We start from the raw sequence: 8,803 nt of genomic DNA on the forward strand, positions 1-8,803 counted from the left end.
TGATATTTGAAAATCAATCAATGTAATTCACCATATTAACAGACTTAAAAGAAAAACCATATGAATATCTCAGTAGATGTAGAAAAATAATTTGACAGAATTCAAAATCCATTTCTGATTTTTAAAAAAGCAACTCTCAGCAAAGTAGGGAACTTCTCAACTTGAGAAAAGGTATCTATGAAAAACTTAAAGCTAACATCATACTTAATGGGAAAGACTGACTGTCTTTCCTCTAAGACCAAGTACAAAGCAAGGTTGTCCATTTTCACTATTTTTATTCAGCAATGTATTGCTTCTAGCCAGCACAATAAGGCAAGAAAAAAATATAAGAGGAAGTCAGACTGGACAAGAAGTAAAGCTGTCTTTATTCTCAGACAACATAATTATCCATATAGAAAATTCTATGGAATCTACCAAAAAGCTACAAAACTAATAACTGAGTTTAGTGAGGATGCAGGATACAAGATCAATATTAAAAATCAACTGTATTTCTAAATAATTTCAACAAACAACTGGAAACTGAACTTATATAAACATCAGCATTTACAAGTGCATAAGAGTATCAACTACTTAAAATTAAACCTCACAAAAGGAGTCTAAGATGTGTATGCTGAAAAAACATTGCTGAGAGAGACCTACATATATGGAGAGATATACTGTGTTCATGGATTGGGAGATTCAAAATTGTTAAGATGTCAGTTCTCCCCAAATAGATCTATAAAATCAATGCAATCCCAATCAAAATCACACTACTAGACTTTTAAAACCCAGAAATTGGAAAACACTGTAAAACTTAAGTTCATTCTAAAGTTCTTATCTTTCTTAGAAAAAGAATAGAATTGGATTTCAAGACTAACAATAAAGCTATAGTAATCAAGACAATGTGACATTAGTATAAAGATAAATCAGTGGGGCTTCCCTGGTGGTGCAGTGGTTGAGAGTCTGCCTGCCAATGCAGGGGACACGGGTTCGTGCCCTGATCCGGGAGGATCCCACATGCCACGGAGCGGCTGGGCCTGTGAGCCATGGCCACTGAGCCTGCATGTCCGGAGCCTGTGCTCCGCAAAGGGAGAGGCCGCAAGTGGTGAGAGGCCCGCGTACCGCCAAAAAAAAAAAAAAAAAAAAAAAAGATCAATGGAACAGATGGAGAATTTAGAATATACCCACAAATATATGGCCAAGTGGCTTTTGCACAAAGGTGCAAGGGCAATTCAGTAGAGAAAGGCCAGTCATTTCAATAAATGGTGCTGGAACTATTGCATATCCACATGCAAAAAAGTAAACATCATTCCAAACTTTGCCTCATACATAAAAATTAACTCAAAATGGATTATAGACCTAAATATAAAACTTAAAATTATAAAACTTCTGGAAGAAAACATAGAAGAAAATCTTTGTGACCTTGGGTCAGTTATACCACAGAAAGTAGGATCCATAAAAAAATTAATAAATGAGACTTTATCAAAATTAAGAACTTCTGCCCTTTGAAAAACATTGTTAAGAGAATAAAAAGATTGGGAAAAAGTATTTGTCAATCATATATCTGACAAAGGACTTGTATACAGAATATATAATGAACTCAAAACTCAACAATTCAGAAAACAAAACCCAATTTAAAAAATAAGCAAAAGATTTGAAAGACTCTCACCAAAGAAGATATAAGGATGGCAAATATACACATGAAAAGATTCTCAACATCAGCAGTCATTAGGGAAATGTAAATTAATACTACAATGGAGATATTATTATACATCTATCAGAATAGCTAAAATAAAAAATACTGATAATACCTATTCCTGGAGAGGATGTGAAGCAACTGGAACTCCTATTCATTTCTGGTGAGCAAGCAAAATGGTAGAACCACTTTGGGAAACAGTTTGGCAGTTTCTTTTAAAGTTAAATGTACACTTACCATACCCACTTCTAGGTGTTTACCTAGAGAAATGAAAACTTATACGCTCATACTTGTTCATGAAGCTTTTTAGCAGTGTTATTCATAATTGCTTAAAACTGGAAACAACCCAAATGTCCTTCACTGGGGAACAGTTATATAAACTGGTATATTCATACAATGGAATATTACTCAGCAATAAAAGGGGCAAACTATTAATACAGGCAACAACGTGGATGAGTCTCAGAAAAATTATGCTGAGCGAAAGATGTCAGACCAAAAAAAAAAAAGAGTATGGTTCCATTTATGTAAAATTCTAGAAAATGAAAACTAATCTGTAGTGGCAGAAAGCAGATAAGCTATTGCAGAATGGGGGTAGGGATTACCAAGGGGCACAAGGAAACTTTAGGGGTAATTAGCTTGATCACGGTGATAGTTTCACAGCCATATAACATACATCAAAATTCATCCTACCATATACTTTATTTTTTAATTATTATTATTTTTTTATATAATTTATTTTATATTTATTTTATAATTAATTAATTTATTTTTTTTGACGGAACCGTGTGGGATCCTAGTTCCCCACCCAGGGATTCAACCTGCGCCCCCTGAAGTGGAAGCATGGAATCTTAACCACTGGACCGTCAGGGAAGTCCCTTTCCTACTATACACTTTAAATATGTGCAGCTTATTATATGTCAATTATATCTCAAGAAAGCTGTGTAAAAAAATGTTATCTAGGTGACTCTAATGCGCAGCTAAGTTTGAGGACCCTGAAACACATACAAAACTATCTTATGTCCTTCAGTTTTGGCTTAGAAGATGGCTGCCATTAACCCACAGAGAGTTTTCTATTGTCCAGATTCCAAACTTGTTACAAATCTAAAACCTATAGGATAGCTACAGAATGAGCATGCAATCCACCACATAAATTCATTTTCATAGTTCCAGGGCCTTCATTTTAAGCTGCAGGGAAGTACTAGATAAAAATTACTAATCTGAAATGAAATACAGCAAGAAGCTCAAGGCTTTAAGCTTCCAGGACTATAAATCAGCCACAGTGCAGAGACAATTTTGGAACTGGTAATTTGGTGAAATTGCTCTTCCCATCCCTCATAGACTCAGCTTCTGTACTACCCTTACTTTATTAGAGTTTGGTATTTGAACCCACTCCATTTTCTGCTTCTCTTTCCTTTGACCTAATCTGCAGTGCTTCTAAGAATAGGTACTTGAACATATTGAAGAAGTTGCTAACTTTGTTAGGCTATGCAAGACTCCCTTAAATGAGTATATTTCCCCTTTAATCTCAATGACTCAAACAGGACAAACTATAAAGGACCTGAAACTGGATGAATGAGACCAGTCTATGCATTGTGCACAGTTTTGCTCATAGGTAGGGGGATGACTTAGAGTGGCATAGTTTCATCTTCAATGTGCATATGAATCACCTGGGGATCCTGTCAAAATGCAGAATCTGAGTCAGTAAGGCTGGGGTGGACCCCAAGATTCTGCATTTCTAACCAGCCGCTCCTTGGTAATGCCAATGCTGCTAGTTGGGTTGCAAAGTGACCCTTCAAAGTCCTTTCATGCCTGGGACACTGTGAAACAATAATCACCCTAATAGGGAAGAAGAGGGCATTCAAGTCAAAGGGAGGAACATTGTGTTAGCACTGCCTTTGATGACACTCTCCAAGTTATGAAACCCCTGCATCACACAAATGCTTATACATCTGGTAGGGGTAAGTATTCATTTGTTTTGAATAGCTCAGAATGTTTAAAAAAATGTTGATGGAATTTTCTTACCTTTTACTGAAAAGGATTTGTAATAGATAGAATGGTTTTTGTAGGTTATAGTTAGTCAACCAAATTTAAGTCACTTTATCACTGTTGCATCCAACCATGTCCTGTGTGTGCCCCCCCTTTTTTTCTTTTTACAAAAGATACATAATATTGAAGTATGAAACTCTAATGTTTAATTTACTACATAGCTGATGTTTTCAGTTCTTATGACAAATGGGCTGGTTTCTCTCTTAGATAGTGAGAGGATTATATTGCATGTCCTGAATTTTCTTCTTTTTGAGGCAAAGATAGCTTTGGTAACAGCAGCAGTTGCTTCTAATGATTTAGAGTTATAGTAAAATCGCTTGGAAAGAATTGCAGGACAGTATTGAAGCATGGTCATGAATCTTCCTGGGGAAGCTGGCTGCAGTCCTTGGGTGGGTCTTTCTCCCCCATTACTTACTTTCCTTCCCCTCTGCTTTGTACATCACACTGCATGATTTTTTTCCAGAGCGGATTCTTGATTTTTGGAAAGGAACATAGTAGTTTAGTTTTGCCTAAAGCTGACACATTCAAACAAACACATTTCAAATCTCTCCGAATTTGCAATTTAAACCAAGAGTCCTTGATATGCTTAAAACCAGGCCAGTCTATATTTTCATCAAAATTCTTATTATGGGTAATTTTCCATCTCAGTTTACCTTGCTATTTAAATTAGTTCGTCATGATTTTCAATGAAAATAACTGAGAAAAATGCATCCATAAAAGCTAAGAGTAAATCTATATTCATAGCACTGTATTCCTTGTCCAGGATTCCTTATTAAGTGATTACAAGAGCAATTTTCTGTCTTTCAAGTCAATTTCTGCAGAAGAATTTGAATCACCACTGGAATGAATGTGGTAACAAGAGTAGGTCTGTCAACAATATGTGACACTAGGGAGGGGAGCATAGGAGCTGGGCTGTCTGGACGATGGTTTTGGATGGGGTTTGGAGTTTTTGTTGTTGCCAGAAAACTCAAAGTTCAAAGAGAGAAAAAAAGCATATTGATTAGTTTTGGACTGGTCAAAGACTAGATTTATATCTGAATTTAACTAATGCTTTACACATGGTCTCCTTTGTGTTTTGAAAGATGTTGTACCCCGGGTTATTTAAAGACCAGGGCCAGCTGAAAGTAATTCTTCTTCTTGTCTTCTCCAAATCATGACCATTTAATAGGCTGGTAGATATTAAATCTCTAGGAACAAAAGGGAGTGTGACTGGCCCATATGACCTGTGATCTCTAAAGTCCCCGTTGGCCCCTCAAGATCTTCGTGGCTTATTTTTCTCCCCAAACCCCCTATTCTAGAGACCACGTTCGTGGGGATGTCTGGAGAACCAAGCTGACCACTTGCCCATCTGCCAGTGCATCTTTCTTTTGTCCAGTTTATGAAAGATATTTGGATCTGCTGATGTCAACTTCAGCTCCATCAGTTAATTTTTGTTTAAAAATTAAGTTGCTAACATTATTAGGTGCATTGTGCTAAGCACTTTACACATATTATCTTAGTTAATCCTCACGATACCCATTTTATAGATGAGAAACCTGAGGTCCAGACAGGTTCCATAACTTGCTGAAGTCCTCAAGGCCAGGATCCAAAACACAGACAACTTAAACCCCAGACATATGCTCTTAACCACAGTGTATCCTGCTTCCTTTATCTGTAGATTTTTACAGAACTTGGGAACTAAAGCAGTTTGGGAAAGGGACAAGAATATGGATTCTAATGAAGCTGCCTTAAAGCTTCATAGTCATCTACTCATTCAACAGTAGTGTGCTCCTCAGATGGAGAGAACAAACATATGGACACCAAGGGGAGAAAGTGGCAGGGTGGGGTGGTGGTGGTGGGATGTAGTGGGAGATTGGAATTGATATGTATAAAATAGATAACTAATAAGAACCTGCTCTATAAAAAATAAAATAAAATAAAATACAAAAAAATGAAAACAAAACAAAACAATAGTGTGCTCCTGCTCAACTCTTCCAAAAGCATGCTTTCAGTTAAAGGTCATCACATCACTCTATAGCAGACACTTTTTCCTGGTAGTGGTCCTCACACTAATCCACAGGGTAAGTCTTCTGCAACCATGTTTCTATTTTAAAACCTGTCCCCCTAGTCAGAACAGAATGAGTCCTAAGCTGGGTCAAGAAGACTCTTTCTACTGGAAATCTGACATTGGGAAGAAGACATGGAGAGTTAGCTTCTGATATAGCTGGAACTGTGTCATGCAAACTTAGTGCAACATGCAAACTCAGGAACTGTAGGGAAGCCATTTTCTTCCACAAATGAGAACAGCGAGAGGGGAGGAGGAAGAGGAGAGGAGAGTGGGGAAAGGAAGGAAGGTGAGGGGATGTTAGAGGACAGGAGAGGAGAGAAAGAGAATATGAAGAAGATGAGGCAAACACACACAGTAGCTGAGACCAGATAGACACGGGACTTTTTGCCAACTTCCCAGTACATGGCTTCAGTTCTTCATGAAGTATCCCTATTTCCTTAAAAACACTCTTTTTTGCATTTTCCCATCTTGCAAGATGGCGAGTGAAAAGGCTGAGAAGCCAGATACTAAGGAGAAAAACCCTGAAGCCAAGTAGGCTGATGCTGGTGGCAAGGTTAAAAAGGTGAAGCACTTCTTTTCGGATCCACCATCTGCGGTGGCACCGCCGCCAATATGCAGATTTTCGTGAAGACCCTAACGGGGAAGACCATCACTCTCGAGGTCGAACCCTCGGATACAATAGAAAACGTAAAGGCCAAGATCCAGGACAAGGAAGGAATTCCTCCTGACCAGCAAAGACTGATCTTTGCTGGCAAGGAACTGGAAGATGGACGTACTTTGTCTGACTACAGCATTCAAAAGGAGTCCACTCTTCATCTTGTGTTGAGACTTCGTGGTGGTGCTAGAAAAGGAAGAAGAAGTCTTAGACCACTCCCAAGAAGAACAAGCATAAGAGAAAGAAGGTTAAGCTGGCTGTCCTGAAATACTATAAGGTGGATGAGAATGGCAAAATCAGTCGCCCTTATCGGGAGTGCCCTTCAGATGAACGTGGTGCTGGAGTTTTTATGGCCAGCCACTTTGACAGACATTACTGTGGCAAATGTTGTCTGACCTATTGTTTCAACAAACCAGAAGACAAGTGATTGTATATTGGTTAATAAAAGACATGAACTAATGAAAAAAAAAAAAAGGTGAAGCAGGTTAAGAAGGGGAAGCCCCACTGCAGCCGAAACCCTGTCCTGGTCAGAGGAATTGGCAGATATTCCCGATCGGCTATGTATTCCAGAAAGGCCTTGTACAAGAGGAAGTATTCAGCAGCTAAATCCAAGGTTGAAAAGAAAAAGAAGGTGAAGGTTCTTGCTACTGTCACAAAACCAGTTGGTGGTGACAAGAATGGTGGTACCCGGGTGGTTAAACTTTGCAAAATGCCCAGGTATTATCCTACTGAAGACATGCCTTGAAAGCTGTTGAGTCACGGCAAAAAACCCTTCAGTAAGCATGTGAGAAAACTGCACGCTAGCATCACTCCTGGGACCGTTCTGATTATCCTCACTGGGCGCCACAGAGGCAAGAGGGTCATTTTCCTGAAGCAGCTGAGCAGTGGCTTGCTACTTGTGACTGGGCCTCTGTCCCTCAATCGAGTTCCTCTGCGGAGAACACACCCGAAATTTGTCATTGCCGCTTCCAATAAATTGATATCAGTGGTGTGAAAATCCCAGAACATCTCACTGATGCTTACTTCAAGAAGAAGAAACTGCATAAGCCCAGGCACCAGGAAGGTGAGATCTTCGACAGAGAGAGAGAGAAATACGAGAGTACAGAGCAGTGGAAGGTTGATCAGAAAGCTGTGGACTCACAAATTCTGCGAAGAATCAAAGCTGTTCCTCAACTCCAGGGCTACCTCCGCTCTGTGTTCGCTCTTACAAACGGAATTTATCCTCACAAAGTAGTGTTCTAAACTTCTTACAAAGAACCTAATTAAATAATTTGGTCCATTAAAAAAAAAAACACTCTTTTTGCTTAAGCTGCTTCAAGTTGATTTCTGTCCCTTGCAATCAAAATCCTAATTAATGCTTATTCGAACTCCTGCAAGACCCAGGAACTCTGACACTTTTGTACCTTCCCCAGAGCCCAACAGCAGACTCTGCGTTCAATCAATGCTTTGTTCTCCATTCTCTGCTTCAGTGTGCTTCAACACTGCCCACTTATCTGGAGTCCTTATTCAATCATCTAACTGTATGGCCTGAATCCAGGCTCTCTTCTCTCTTGCTCACCTTACATTCTACCATGAGATTAATCTTCCAAAACTTCGTTTTCCCTCAAGCGTTACTTTCCAGCTCTAACATCTTCGGTGGCTCACTAGCTCCTAATTGTGTCTCATGGAACACCAAAGGAAATGGTCCACGATAAAAAGAGTTTTGTGGTCAAAGACTCTTAGGAAGTCCAATTTCCCCCTCTCTTGACCTTGCCACATAGATGAACAATATTAAAGGCTTTGAGAAGTTCTGTTTATAAACCATCCTCCACCGACCCTGGCCCTACACACACCAAAAAACAAAAACAACTCAGCTTGAATTTGACTTGACATTTCCTTTCTTGGTGTGACACCTCCAGTACAAGGGGAAACATCTACAGAATTAGGGTCAAACTTCTTTTTGGCCATCTACCCATGTGCCCCATATATGACTTATCTGGTCTGACTGACCACCTCTCCCTCAGCTGCAGCCATAGGAACCTCCTTCTTGCTTCCTGTGCTTTCTGGCCTCTATGTCCCCTCCACATGGAATGTTCCTTGCCTACCCTGCCTCCAAGCTCCACCTGTTCCATGGAGTCTTCTCAAACCACTCAATTCCACCTTGTGCTTATACTTTTCTCACCTCCTAAAGCCCTTGTGATTTGAACCACAGATTAGCATTTAGTCATTCACACATAATCTGTTTCTACCTAACTCTTTCACACCTATATGTTTGTCAACCCACGAAGAGTAAAAGTTTATGAAACATAGAAACCATATCTTTTCTTCTATAATATCCAGCTCAGGTCTAGCACAAAAAATATTTTTGAGAATGATGCATTGAATAAATTGGGCCAACTCC

General features: G+C 39.2%; 2 pseudogenes across 2 annotated transcripts; both read left to right on the forward strand.

The window, feature by feature from the left end:
- The first annotated feature begins 6,243 nt into the window (after positions 1 to 6,243).
- Positions 6,244 to 7,715, forward strand: LOC307064088 (large ribosomal subunit protein eL6-like; annotated as a pseudogene). The gene is made up of 2 exons (XR_013811537.1): positions 6,244 to 6,330; positions 6,899 to 7,715. The product of XR_013811537.1 is annotated as a large ribosomal subunit protein eL6-like (transcript).
- On the forward strand, positions 6,345 to 6,887 carry LOC307064089 (ubiquitin-ribosomal protein eS31 fusion protein-like; annotated as a pseudogene). The gene has a single exon. The product of its transcript is annotated as a ubiquitin-ribosomal protein eS31 fusion protein-like (transcript).
- Positions 7,716 to 8,803: the final 1,088 nt, after the last annotated feature.

Source organism: Hyperoodon ampullatus, assembly GCF_949752795.1.
Source record: "Hyperoodon ampullatus genome assembly, chromosome: 15".
In the NCBI taxonomy this organism is placed as follows: Eukaryota; Metazoa; Chordata; class Mammalia; order Artiodactyla; family Ziphiidae; genus Hyperoodon; species Hyperoodon ampullatus.